The following is a 15,856-nucleotide window of genomic DNA, read 5'->3' as shown; positions in this document are numbered from 1 at the left end:
CCTCCTCTTCATTTCCTTTCTAACAATCTTCCCTCACCCCCAAGTCCTGATTCAACTTCTCTGAATATGTGAGTTCAGCAATTCTGCTAATATAAGAGACTGATTACATCTGTTATGTATCTTCCCATACAGAGCCATACAGAGCATGTACACATTCTACCATACTCTGAGAAGTAGTTGCTCCAGATTCTGCTTTAAGAATTGTGTTTCATATAATAAACACTTATAAGCCATATATTGCAGAGAGAAGCCCTAAGTACTAAACAACATTAACAGAAATTCTGGCCCACAGATGACAGGATGTTTCAGTGAACCACTGCAGGGCAAGACTAACAGGATTCATTACATATCACATTTCTGTCATCTTGCTGTATAGCATCTATTATGTTACTTCATAATTGAATTTATTCAAGTCATAACGTTAATTCCATCATCTACAGACCTAAAAAACACTCTGATAACTGCTGCCCTATCAATATTTAGCTCGTGTTCCCAAGTTATATTATAGCAATTGACAGCAAGAAGTCTTAAGTAGACAGCAGAGTTGATTGCTTAAACAGCAACTTGATTGATGCAAACTTCGGAAGCAATGAAATTATTTTTCTGACTATACCAACCATTAAAGTAGCACATAATAACAAAACAAAACAAAAAAAGAGGAAGTGTTACAGTTCCCCCCCCCCTTTATAATTACATATTATTGTTGGGGTTAGAGAAGAAATATCTACTGTTTAAAAATGATACAGATTTTTTTGGTGCAAAAGATACACACAAATATTAAGCCATTACATCCATTAAATTACTGAACAGCAAAGACTGATATATAAACTATTGCTCAACATATTTTTCATTTTTATGGGTTTAATGGAGAAAATCAAATTATTAATATGCAGACCTGCGAAGAATCATGATCTGTTCGTACAGAATGTTGTATGGAGAATATCTAAACACACATTTTTACTGGTATTAACAACCAAGTCCCACATTACAGTTAATTCAGAGTAGCAGTTATATGCATGTTTATGCAATTGCTCAGGTGTGAAAAAGGAAATGCAAGTTTGGAAAATTACAGTGATGCGTAAACATGTGTCTGCATTGCCACCTGTTTGAGCTGGCATGGAGAGTAAAGACAGCTGACTAATTACACTGTCTCTAAGTCAGTGTTACCCCCTTTTCAGGCACTAAAGACTTTTATATATATAAAAAAACATTTATGCAACTCTCTGTATGGGAGCTTGAATATATTATAAGATTAGAGATGGGAGAACACTTAAAAATTTGCACAAAGCATGAGATTTCCAATCCGAAAAGCTAAAACACTGTGTTCTAAGGGAGAAAGAAAATACATAATACATTCATATTAAAAGCTAGGGAACTGTAGAAGAACCAATCATTTTCTCAAGGTATTTGAAGATTAATGTACTATAAAAAGTAGTATTGTACTTCATCAGTAATGCATACATGGGGAAATCCTACTTACAACAGTTGCACAGCTTTCCAGAAAAGAAAAAAGACGAGAAGGAGCCCTGTGTAGAACAGACAGTGAACAATAATGGTACTTCCCCAAAATGGAGTCAACAGCACATGCTGCTACACAACCAAAATGAAGTGTGGGAAGAGGATGTGGGTATCAACAAATCAGATCAATACTCTATTGCTGCAACTCAGCTTAAATTGTTTAACTATTGTCCGTATTTTACAAACATCCAAGCAATAGCTACCTCTCTTCATGAATCTCTGAAGGTACGGACAAAGAACCGCAAGTAATTTTAAGCTACAGCCAACATAAGTCTCTTACTCTAATAACCATACTATAAGAAAAGGACAAACTCATTCTTGTATTCATGTGATTCCATGAAGTCAGACATTGCGTGGTAACTCAAAATACTATCATGGTTGGTACTCCACCAGTGATGAAGTCGGTGGATTAATAAACCATGCATTTTCTAATAGAATCTTTAAGGGAAAATATTAAGCCATTATATCCATTAATTAATTGACGACTAAAGAGATTTTAACTGACCTTTGTTTAATCAACAAAGCAATATTCTCACCTGTTGCTCAAAAGGAAACAGGAACTTTGGGGGCGGGGGAGTGGTAATAAAAATGTTGTTGGGCTTTTGTTTAGTATCTTGGTAATTTCATATGATTTAAAATTTCCTGTACTTACCTGAGACCAGAAGTTCAGCAAGGCACACACAGAATAAATGGTCATTTCAAAATTTTGAAACAGGGCAAAACTCATAGTGAGATATCAATTTGGTCAGTATTTTCTCCTTAGCTGAAAGCAAAACATAGTACCAGCCCTTTGAGAGTTGGTCTTACAGAACACTTACACCAATCTCTACAAGAAGAAATTAAAATTCACTAAAATAAGCAACTTTGGGGTGATTAAAAAATGTAATAACTTTTGAGTTCTGCCTGCTGACTTTTTCATTTTAGAAACTAGCAAACATCATTTTCTTGTTCTCTCCAAAAAGACTGGTTAAATATTTCACAAACTTTTGCTATTTTCTATAGCTGACATTTTCTTAAACATCAACAACCTTACTGGTGACACAATTTTACAGTCGCCAGTTCACAGTTTCACATGGATGTAATAGGAAAATATAGCTGTTGCCATTTACAGATATAAGTGAACATCTACTGTTATGGTAAGAGAGCACCTGCTTGAACTGGAGACCTCCTAAGCCTACAAAAAGAAAAGTTAAAAAGCAATTCCTTTTCAGAGGAACTTTCAATTTCAACCATCTGTCACACTTCTACTTTAAATACACAATGCAGTCTTAAGGCACAGTGAGAAAGTAGCATCTACTGCTTGTATGGCTTACTCAGAAATGCAAAGAGACTCAGCAAGGGTTTTAGCAAAGCAAGATGGAATGTGACTTAAATATATTTATTAGTTCACAAAAGCACATCAAAGACTCGAAGTCAAACTGTTTAGAAGTTTAAAGGTTGAGCTCAACTACTTTGAAATTTTTTGTTTTTTTTTTTAATAAAAGCTTTTTTGCGGTCCCACTGGTTTCCAGGCAGTTCTGAAACAGTCTATAGGAGATCATAAAGCATGCGATACACTTTTATCTCTATCAGTAATTGCAGGCCATTGCAGGGAGAAACACCACTATGCTAGGCACCATATGCACACACAGCACAAGACAGCTTTCACCTTAAAGAGTCTACACATTTAACACACAGAAAGGGAAAACAGGTGAAGTATTCACCTAAAGATAAGGGCTGTGACACAAAGCTCAAGATACCAGAGTAAGCCTCTGAAATGGAACTTGGTACCATGTGATTTCTCCCAATGCCTATTTTTCTAATGGCCAGACTGGGGATTATTGAAAAGCTTTCACCCTGCTCTACCAAAAACTGTTCAGCAATTTTCAGATTTTAAGAAAGTGCTCTGTAGTCCTTCTATTCAGCTACGGCAAAACCCAAGTTGAGCTGGGCAGCAAACACAGCAAAGATGAAAGCAAGCACAAAAAAAAAACAACAAAAAAACCCACAGTCAACTTGATATACTGTAGTCATCATCCAACACAGAGAGTAGTACAGTAGCTGCCACAGAAATAGACAGGTCTATAATTAATTCTTGGCAGATTCATTTTGATTCAACAGAACTGCCGGATGTTTTGCAATTAATCATAGGTATGCTCATCTCTATTTCCTTTTTAAATATTTCTCACTATACTAATCATTTTATAGCTGAATATAGTAAATGATCTTCTAAAATACACACTTAAAATTAAAAAAAAAAAGCTGTTTTCCACTGATTTACAATACCACTTCTGCTTTCTTACACTTTCAGACCTAGATTATGGTCCCATAACATCTCTGCAGATTTGGATTAACCAAAACCTTGGATTAAGCAAGAAGTACACCTTGTGAGAACAGATTTGTAAATTGTGTAGTAATTTTCATTCACATAGAATTACATCTGCTCTTTTTTGTGTTTATCTTTTGTGTTTTTCATGTTCTTTCCCAGTAGGAGAAATGTAACTAACAGGCTAAAGTCTGGAGAAGACCTATTCTCCTCACAGAAGCCATCATTAACAGGGGTGACTTTTTTTTAGCAGTTTTAAAACATACAGACAGCAATGGTTCCTCCTCTTCCAAAGTCTGCAGACAGGCTGCCCTCCAAGCTGGAAAGTGTAGATCCTAGGGCCAGTTCTTCATCTCCAGCAGGGAACACAGGCCCACACCCACCCAGTCCCTCTAGAACCCAACCAACAGCTACAGTCACAGAAGACTGCTCTCTCTTGTCCCTTACTATTTCTCTGTATTTTATCCCTTGATTTCCCTCTTTATTAGTCTCCTTGCTCATGCCAGAATGCCTACAGTTTCTCTAAGTTTCTCATTACTTCAAAGCAACTTCTCTACCCACTCGTCCACTCTGCTGGAAGACTACGGAGATATGGTAGTAACAGGGAAGGGAGCTGAAAAACAAACAAAAAAAACTAACAGCTACTTCTAACCACCTTGTTAGCCACAGATGGGGGCACTAGACAAGCCCTTACCTAACTCTTCCCAGACTGCAGTCATCTGGGACTTAACAACCTACCTTACACAGACAGTAAGTTTCCAACTATGAGACAGCAAGACTTCTGTTCTTCAGAAGTGAACAGATGACCATGGTAAACAAAGTGCTGTTTCTGAGCTTTAGAGGCTCGAGTGTGACAAAAAAGCTGCCAAATGTCTATTTAGTATTTCTGAGGCAAGAGACAATGCAATGGCAATATAAGCAGAACTCCAATGTATTTCAGAAGTCAAGTGCTAGCATTAAAATCTGCTGGCGATAGGACATACAGTACTGCATAATAAAAGAAAAGACATGTCAACATTGCAAAGCCAAATGTTCAAGAGTTAAGAAACACCAACATTAAGGTTGTTTCCTCTAATGTGGTCCTCTGGTATACATGTACGCACACATGCACACTCTAATCATATAATCACATTTTTTCCTTAGATGCCCTTTACCATTCAGTGACTAGGATGCACCTGCTCTGCAGATCATCTGGCACTGTGCAAGACACATGGTTCTCCTACGTAACTCTTCAGTCACTTGCTGCCAATCAGAAGTTGGCAAATTAATGATGGAATCCAGGAAATAAAAGATGGTTGCACAGTTGTTCCTGAGCTTTTCACATTTATTCCTACCACTACCACAAAATAAAAAGCCATCCAATAATACTGCCTTCAGCACTGGTTTGATTCCTCAACACACAGGACATTTACTAAACCTTTTTGCCAATACATGTCAATTTCACACACGTTATTCAGGAAATTAAATAACTCAGAGCTCAGGATTTAGCTCTAAACAGGTGAATAGGTGCATGTAATGGACAGGCTCTAGCTAACCCTTCTGAAGTTCATCTGACCTTTAATTCCAGCCAGCTTTGATGTCAGATAATACGCTGTCAAAGGCAGCTGAACAAATCCAGCAGGCTCCTCTTCCTATTCTTCCTCTCATCGTAACTGTCAAGAAATACGCCTGTCACCTCTGTCATGTTCAGAAGTGACATCTGCTCTGTAGTAGCAGATGTAGATCTTAGAGGATAGAATGGAATCGAGATAAAACACCTCAGCATTCCCCTCCGAGTGCCGGCTGCTCTACATTCGCAGTAATCAGACTGGTTTGCACTCAGCAAGAACTGTTAGCTCCTCTGACCACTTGTGTCAAATAAATAACTGAAGCGATCACTGGTTAGGTATCTGACCGCAGATACAACAAAGCCAGGCTAAATGCTGTAGTTTTGACTTTACAAAAGAGGGGGATACTCCTTTGTGTGCAGAATATCTGCTAGGCCTCTAAGATCGGCACCTCAAAAGCATGCAATGACAAGTTACTTACAGCTTACATGTATTACCCTTACTTCTTAATGAAGGAAGAAAATAACTACTTTTCAGGTACAAAAAATGACTGGCCAAGTAGAAAGCTGGTGAAACATGAGCAACTTCTAGCCCAATGAACCTTAAAGAACCTTCATAACAGGCACTTATGCATTATAAAATTTTCTTTAAGAAATAAGTAATTCATTTGGAAACTTCATATATAAAAAAGAGCGATCTTTTTGTGGTGTTATGGTGTGTCTTTCTCTTTGATAGAGAACAGTTTGATGATGCTAGTACTGGAGATGACAGACAAAAAACACAAAAAGAACAGAAATCTGGAATGGTTTATCACTCCTGCCATCCAGAATAATGCTGCTCATCGTAATCTGAAGAGGCAGAAATCAACAGTAGCTCTGCTTTCTTGCACTAGAGAAGACAAACCTCACATATTTATAGCACTTAAAGATGAAAAGAATATCTTAATGCAGGGCTACCAAATATAACTACTCAGTTTTTTAAAGCTATATTACTCTATGCAATTCTTTCAGTATTTAGAATAGCAGTGTTTTAGCAATATTCAGTCTACTACCTATGCAGACCAGACTTTACATATACATACACATATATACACACACACACACTTACTGCTTTCTCACATCACACTTACAGTTTCTACAGAGTTTTTATTCCCTGAAAAGAGCAGGAAAAGATGAAGGATATTTATCTTTTTTAAATGAAAGCAAACTGTCTCAAAGAACTTTAATTTTTCTGTGTGCATCTACTCTGATGCAATGCCTACATCAGCTTATATGGCGACCTTGTATACAATCGGTCAAATAGAAGACAGGGGATCTGACCAGAACTCTTACTAGCAGGCTGGAAGCCCACAGCTCTCTGTTCATTCTACCAGCTGAGGCGTAATTGGAATTTGTCAGCTACAAATTCCATAACCACAATGCCTGCACGACAACCCTCTCCCAAAGGCTATTCTGCTTGCAGAATAGGAAGAAGGTGAGAAAAGAATATGTATAAAATTAACACATTCTGAGAGACTGGGAAGCAAAATCCAGAAGAAAACAACCATATCTGCTAAGTTGTTCTAAAATTACGGTGGGGCAACAGCAATGCTTTAGATCCATGCTTCTCAACCTTTTTATCCAGCACTTCATTTCTGTCATCTCTTCATAACAAGTGCCTGTTGGGGTTCAAACTAATCCTTCACACTTCACTTGCTGTTTACAGAAACTAAGAGCATAGCTTATATAACAGTGAGCTGGCACTTCCATTATAAACTTATTCTTTCTTTGGTTCAACTAATTGTACAGGGGGGAAATCGTTCCAGACTGAAATGAGAAACATATGCACCTAGTTATCTTTCCCGGTATTCAAAACATTTACACATGATTAACTTTTGTTCAGCAGTACTGTTTGTCTGTCACAGACTGTTGTTTAACAACAAATTCAAAGCAGCTTTGGAGCTCCAAGTACTGAACAAAAAACGTCATACAACAAATCATGGCTCTGCTATCAGCTCCACTGTTGTTTCATACTCGCTCAAAAAATATCAGCAGATTATGTAGGTACTAGCAGGCTCTGTGCTATCATCTGTTCTCCCACAGTTGGCCAAAATTGGGCAAAATGCAAAGAGCACAAAACTCCTGTGAGGGAAGTTTCTGTAATTTGACAGAAAGGTGATTGCACGCTCATGTTTTACAGGGATCAAAGCTGTACTAGCAGGCGGTAGGGTAATACAGGCATATAAACTCCGTTCTAACAACAGGGGTGTGGTGGTAATCCTCTGAGCAGGGGTGGATCACAGGGGGGGGGGGGGGGGGGGGGGGGGGGGGGGGGGGGGGGGGGGGGGGGGGTTTTGCACGTGATGCTGATCTACTGAACGCTGGCTCATTTTTTTCTTTCATGAATATAATACTTCTGGCACAATTTTGTTATTATTTGTGCAAATAAGAAAGACCTCCTTTATTATTCTGCTCTTGTATCCTACAAACTCCAGCAACTGCATTCCCTGTATCTTGAAGGATACAGTCCTTCAAGATATAGGGGGGGGGTGGGTGGGGTGGGTGGGGGGGGGGGGGTGGGGGGGGGGGGTAGCAACTGCTCATAGCCACTTTTCTAATAACAAATCTAATAGCAATATCAAGATTATAAAAAGCTATAAAGAAAAGTATCTTGATACTCTAGGCTAGAGATTCTATCAGCTAGTATACTGAAACGGCTAGGCTTCCAGCCAGCTACTTTGGAGTGATCTGTAATCAGTAAGAAATTCTTCTGCCTGAGTTCAGATCACAGAAATGAGAAAAGGGCATGCTGAAAACCAAGAATATAAAGGTGATGAGGATGGAGAACTGCAGGACCAAACTGCTGTCTTACTGCCATGTCCACCTTAGCCAGTGTATCTCTGATACAGAAAAAAATCTGCAAAAAATTACACAAATGTGAAATGAAGTGGTAAAGATGCTTTTGTCTCTTAGAAGATGAAATTATGTATTAAATGTATTGTTTTCTTGTGCTGTATTTTGTGAGTAGCCTACTGTAGTTCATGAGTAGTCACATATTTAACCAACTACAGAAGAATATTAACAGACCTTCAAAAACAAGGAGAATCAGCACATTCATAGTAAGGATTATAAGGAATCCTGCAATCTCCAATCACTAATATCAGATGGATTGATCATCTGACATGACAATCACCTCTAGATCCTCAACAGGGCAATCGCCTGAGTAATTATGATAATCCTTCCCCAGATCTCACATTTATGACTTGAAAGATGACCTGTAATCCGGCATCTCTTCAAGCTAGAAGGATCATATCAGATGTCAGCAAGAGAACAGAAATTTCATGCAACAGCTTCCCAGCTTTCTTGTGCACCAAAGCAGTCAACCTACAACATTTCAAATGATTCCACAGTGAGGAAGCACTGTACAGTAAAAGGAATTTGCAAAGCTCTTCACATTCCAAAACTGTCAGTCAGACATGACTTTGCTATGTCTGATCCTGCAAGGAAGGCCTAACTTTGGCAGGAACATGGAAAGCCTCAAAATGTGTGAAGTCTCTTAAATAGTTCAATCTGTATACTGAGGAAGTCACAGCAGTTTGACTCTACATACCAAGACCCAAGTGCTGAATTCCCTGGCTTAGGGTTGAAACATTTACCAACTATAACTTTAAGTCATCTGCAAGAAAAATAATGGGGGAAAGAAAAGAAAAATGATTAATGAACAGGTAGTTGTCAGGCAGAAACTGTGGTATCGGAACTAAGGAGGAGATAATTTTATTTAATCAGGAGAGCTCTTCGATGTGACACAGGATAGGGAGTACTTGTACACTGACAGTAATTGTTTTTCCTTCATTTAATCCAAAAGTGAAAAAACTGAAGTCATAAAGGGTCCAACAGATCAGATAATTTATAGACTTGATAAGGATACTGGCAGCTTCAAGGCTTTCCATATTTCATAATATTCTTGATGTAACACTTGCATTAACTGGTTGCTAAAAAGCTCAATGTACAGAATAAACAGTGAAACATTACCAACAAGAAGAACAGAAGAAAAGCATCTTAAATAACTACTTTATCAATTGCATCAAAAATACTGAAGAATTTAAGCCTTCAAAAGAACTAAATATCCAAATAACAGCAATTCAAGACTGGCATATCAACCCAAAAAAGTAGAAATAACCTTTTTTAAAAAAAATCAAATTTAAGCAGAACAGATTTTCAACCTCCTTTTAATCCACCTTTCTCATACCAAGCTGACCCTTGGATTATCCAGGTCCTGCCAAGTCTGGCGAGGGTACTGAAATTTGTCAACTCTTTTGGAAGCCTGAAGCAATTGAAAATATCTGTCTTTTAGGATCTGATCCTTATTTTGTTGCATGCAATCAATCTCCAGCAGGAAAGCAAACATCAATCACTTCTTTGCATCAGTTTGCCTAGTGATGTTCTGCAGAACAGCAAGTTAAGTTTACTTAGTTGCATAATTGTTAAAATGTCTGTAAATAGGAGCAGTAATTGGGGTGTCAGTTTCACTTAAAACACAGCTGTGCACTCTGCAACACAGCACTCAACAGTAGCTTCCTCATTCCCAGAGGTACCTTTAGAGAATAGCAGAACTTACAATTCTTTAAGGTACAAGGCCACCACCTGGGCCGAATCATCCAGGTGACTTCACAGCAGTCAATACACCATCTCCCCAAACAGAATTAATTTAGCTACTAACCATGCAATGTTACATCAGACAGCAGGGCAATTCTGGAGTATCTTTGTGAAATAACAAATACTAGCAAATCATTAACTATATATACTCATCTGGAACTATGCAAATGAAAGCTTCTTGGCCTATCAGGAGAAAAGACAACTGAGGGGGGGATCTTATCAATGTGTTTAAATATCTCAGGGGAGGGTGTAAAGAAGATGGGGCCAGACTCTTCTCAGTGGTGCCCAGAGAGAGGGCGAGAGGCAACAGGCACAAACAAACACAGGAAGCTCTCTGAACATAAGAAAAACCTTCTCTATTGTGAGAGTAACAGAGCACTGGGAACAGGTTGCCCAGAGAGGTTGCGGAGTCTCCATCCTTGGAGATATTCAAAAGCTGTCTGGACTTGGTCCTGGGGCAGCCTGCTCTGTGTAACTCTGCTTGAGCAGGGGGTCTGGAGTAGGTGATCTCCAGAGGTCCCTTCCAACCTCAACCATTCTGGGATTCTGTGATCTAATGAGCTGCCTATTGCCCCCTCCCCCCCCCCCCCCGAAGATATTATTTGGTGGTACAGTGGTACAGATCACTAGCAGATGATGCTTTAAAAAGCTCACAGGTTTTAGCCCCCCTTTTGTCTGTCTCCTTTCTCTCTCCTTCTCTCACACACCAAGGAAGATGAGGTAAGTGCAGCAGCAGCTCTTCCCTATTTACTTGCTCTACTCTGATACAACCCTTACTTCCTATGCAATGTCTACAGTTATAATCAAGGATTTCTTAATGAAGTTATCTGGAAAACAGTTATGGACTTTTCCTGTACACCAAACAAGGTCACACCGGAGCAGCCCGGTAAAAGATTTCTTTACAGACAATTCTAATTGTCTTTTGTCAAATTAAAGAAAAGAATTGCCAAATATTACATACAGGGCAGGGGGGAGGGGGAGTTACCAGCATTTTGCATGAAATTAAAAAAAAGGAAAAAAATATACACATACACACACACAATTATTATTATATATAAAGGAAAATAAACTTATTCCAGAACCAAAACCATTCTGTAGAATGTACCACCGATATATTTTTAACCTTGACACTTTCATTAGTCTGCGACATATATTAACTAACGATGAACAGCAGAACATGACATGATTAAAAACTAGCAGTGCAGTATTAAACTCATTAGATTATACTGCTAATACCACCCTCTGCAAGAACAAACTTGACTGAAATTTACATATTCTTCAGACCTGAGTCTTAACCCATGTCTTCAACATCAATGGAGCAATGTCACTTAACATTAGTTGAAGATATGGATGTAAGACAATATAGATCTGCATTCCAACATCAAGATACATTCATAAAAAAAAGCCACATGGAGATCTTTATCTGAATTCTCTAGTACAAAGATCAGACCTTCCCATAAGGAAGGCATAACAGGAATGCTAATGGACTAGGGAAAGATTTAGCAGATGTGCGTTACTACCAGGGAACACCACCACCACATGCTATTCCCCCAATACACTTTTACAGATTCTTCCAGTGCTTTCTGTTACGCTAGGAAGTACTATTTACTAAAAGCCACAAAGGGTAAAACATACCAGTCTCTGCCACAGCATCTAAGCAACTATAACACATCTCAATCTCTCCCTCTCTCACAGACACCCCAAAAATGAGGTAGGTGAAGCACACAGCAGCTCTTCCCCATTTACTTGCCCAGTTCTGATACTAACAGTCCTACCTGTGAAGAATCGAGAGCTATAATCAAGGGTTTCTTAGTGAAGTTACCTGGAGAACTGAAGTTCTTTCTGTTCTGTGAAACAGGGTCATGCTAGAACACCCCAGTAACAGTAGGAGATCTCCTCTAGAGCCAAGAGGACACTAGAGGATTAAAGACCACAAGACATACAGACTTAAGAACATATTTAGGAACACCCATTGTCTCTCTGCTAGTCAACCACTCTTCTACTTCTTTTCATTTTTATGCCTACTAGGCTTCTTCTGGATCTTGTGGGAATGTCATCCACAAAAGAGATGCCTTTAAAGAAGTCTGAAGAAAAACTGACTGGAAGGGTTTTTTGTTTTTAAACTTTGCTACTTAAGTGCTGCATTGATGGAATTCCCCAGGGAGATCACATATTCCTTAAAAGGGATATGTGATCACATATCACATACCCCTTTTGTTTCTATTTTTGAGAGGTGGAATGTATGAGAAGAAGAGATAAAAAAAGGGTTCGGAGATATTTTATTGAAAATGAAAGATTTTTTTGGAAGCTATAAATTCTTTATTTCAGAAATGCAGCTACAGAAGAGAACAATTTTACAATAACTTCATGCCTTGATTCCAGCTTACTTCTTTCTGCACATGGACAAATTGGTATCTTTCTACACAATATGATGTAAAATTTCATTCTTTCTTTTCCTTGCTTTATGTATGCCAGCTTCCTAATGAGCTGGCACATTAGTCAAATGCAATCAAGGTAATAACCTAATTCAGGTTTTAAATATTATCAAGATGTTTTACAAATTGGCTCAGTATTTAACAATTCAACATACATTTATAAGATACCTTTCATGATGAGAATCCCAAGGCATTGTACAAAAGAGAAAAAAAAAACAAAAAAACCCCCAACAACAGAGACTTCACAGAACTCAGTCAAGCTGCCTGAAATGCTTGAGATATCAGTTGTGTACTCACCTAGGTTTTCAACGCAGCTACAGAACTGCTGATCTAATATCACTGGGCAGAGAATTTCAAGCCCTAGGGAACAGATGACAAGGGTTCCAGCACCTGGCATCTTCAATTTGCATTTGGAAATGATTAATAAATCACAATCTATTAAATACATGGCACAGGATGGTGTGTGGAGGAAATGAAAGTTTAGCTCAGCAGGGCTGAGGTCATGAAAGATCCTGAAGATTAAATGTAAAATCTGAAGTCAACTGGAAACTTCAGTGGAAGGCAATATATTTATGGAGGGACTGAAATATACTCCTCAGTTTTGTGCTGGGAATTAACCAGGAGCACTACATGTGTTGGTCTCAGAACTACTGAACAAGTCACTGCCTGCTAACAAATACCATTTATCCTTTTGTGTATATTGATTAAATCCCTTACCTAGGTAACAACAGTTACCTGTCTGTAAAATCAATTGCCATTCCCCCTCAGACTCACAGGGCAAAGTGCATGAACAAGTTCTCCTGCTATGATCACCAACTGTCACTCGTTAATGACTGAAGAACGTGTATGAAGAAAAAACAGTTCTTTCGCCATCTGAGATGGCCCATCAGATATAGTTTGAGGAACATTCCAAGAATAAAGTTCAAAATCTGGGTTTTAGTTTGGAAATTACCATTCATTGTAAACCCAGATCAGTTATATGAATCCAGTCATTCTAATACAACTGCTTCGGACTTTTGAAAAACACAGAAAGGAGTGCAAATGGATAGCATCTGTACAGGACACTCTGGCTGATGCTGAAAGGCACTGAAGTTTTCCCCGTGACACTGGGGTTCAGTAGACATATTATTCTCTGCAGCATTTTCACCAATATGTGCCCTTTATGTTAGTGGTGTAATATTCCCCTTTACCTCTATTCCAGTAGGTGACAGGTGCCAGATTCAAAATCGATTAAGTTTCTACATTAATTTACTTACCACACACCAAAAGAACGATGATATTTGGACGAGGATACTAATGTTGTACCATCCCTTGTTTGAATCCTGGAAATGATCCACAGCCCAGTTTAGGAATAAGATATTTAAGGGAAACAATTTTAAAATTCTTGAATATTGAATTTTATGTTTGTTAGATAGCTTACTGACCAGACAACCAAATGTTTCAGCATGCCAAGCCAAATAAAGTATGTATACATCCCACTGGCATAAAGAGGAAATAATTATCCATTGCCAGATGGAAATCTGCCTCAGATCTCTCAAATACACTTTTTTCCAATGTTTTTGGTGAGATTTTTATAATCTTTTATGTAGAAGATGGGTTTAGCTTCTATTTTTTCTTTTCCTGATCATCTACTTTTTAGTCTGTTTCTTGTTTTACAGAGAATTATTTAATTCACTGACAGACATTCACAAGTAAGATGAATATGATCATTTTCAACTTAATATACAAGTTTGTACGTTTGTAAAGATGCTGCTGTTTCATGAGAGCCACATAAGTCATTCAGGGATTAGGACAAAACCCAGTGAATCCAACAGAAGACTGCTATTGATTCTGACCAGCTTTGGACAAGATCTTAACAGAGATCTTAAAAGTTTTAAAATTCCTGTCTCCATTCTAATGCTGCAGTATTAACATTGCCTCTGGGGGAACTGTCCTTTGCAGTGCCTTCCAAATTATGAAGCACTTTGAAATGTCAATAAAAATTATGGTATTAAAACAAAATAATTAGTCACTACAACATGCAGAACTGAAAGTGAAATAAGTTAGTTTGAAAACCTTATCTGCAGGGTTAAAACTAAAACTGAGCTAGGTACAGCTCAATACAGTGAGTACTACTACCCAGGCAGGGAAAAAGGCTAATGTGGATTCTACAGGACTTTCAGTAATAACACTTCAACTCACTTTTTGGTTTTGTTTTATTACCAGGAAATATTAGACATCTGAAGAGCCAGAAACTGAGTAAATAACAGCTGAACAGACATGAAGTTGTTCCCCAACCTAGGTACAACATGTTATCTTGTACTTTCACAGAGACAGCAGTTTAGGCCATTTAATCTAAACTACATTTTAACTTTTCTTCCAAAAAATAAACATTCTTCCCCTCGTGGAAAGAGGCATCACCTGGTTTGAGAAATTCCATGATACCCTAATTGTACCATAAATGGCAGTTAATATCTGAAGTGTTTTGACACATGCTAGGGTAGTCAAAATGCAGAGCAAATCTGGTTAGCAAAAAACGTAACAGCACATCGATCAGTTTCCTTTCATTTCAGTGTTACTAACCATAGTGCTAAAAGAACTCAGCTTCATATTGTTAGCGCTCCAAAAATTCTGAAGATTTGGGCCCTAGATTTTTAGAGGTGTGTTCATTTACTGCTCTGGTTGCCTTTCCCCAATTTGTTTTTTCATTTATAACTCTGGTACAAAGGAAAATAAATCATGCCTGAGATTTAAAAAATAAAATAAAATTTTTCAAGAGGTAGTTGCAAAGATTTTAAACTCTTTCTTAAAGTTTATAAAGACACTGACATGAAGATTATCTATGCAAGGTATATTTATTTTCAAAACTCTTTTAGTAAATCTAGGCTGGGGGAGGTCAATGCTGAGTTTAAACCTTGGGAAAAACACTATGTGTTTCTTTAAGACCATAGAAATTTATTTGATAAAATTCAAAATCATCACAGCTGATAAAGCTGTGAAAGGCTAAATCCATCACAGAAAGAACAATGAACATGTAAATAAATTCAACAGCCTGAGACTCCTATAGTTGCCTAAATATTAGAAATGAGCCTCAAAATACTTTTAAAAAAGAATAATTTGGAAGAATACTTTCCTAAAAAAAAAAAAACTTGCATGCTTTCAATCCTTCTTTTAATCATGTACTGTAGCTGAATACCCCTCAGAGACATTAGCTGAGTGTTGCTGAAGCCCTCAAAATAAACTTTAAGAGGTGCATGGCCTTTGCAACAACCTTCTGCTGGAGAGCCGATGTAATCCATAATATTCAGGTACCAGTTTAACAATCTGATGTTAAATGCAATATTCCAGTGAAGTATTTTTGTAGTTAAAAAGAAAACACCCTGTTAATTTTATATGCAGAATGATTGAATTGTGGATACAACTGAGAAGGCTCTATAA

This window comes from Apteryx mantelli, chromosome 1 (assembly GCF_036417845.1).
Source record: "Apteryx mantelli isolate bAptMan1 chromosome 1, bAptMan1.hap1, whole genome shotgun sequence".
NCBI classification, from domain to species: domain Eukaryota; kingdom Metazoa; phylum Chordata; class Aves; order Apterygiformes; family Apterygidae; genus Apteryx; species Apteryx mantelli.
This window is presented reverse-complemented; position numbering follows the sequence as displayed.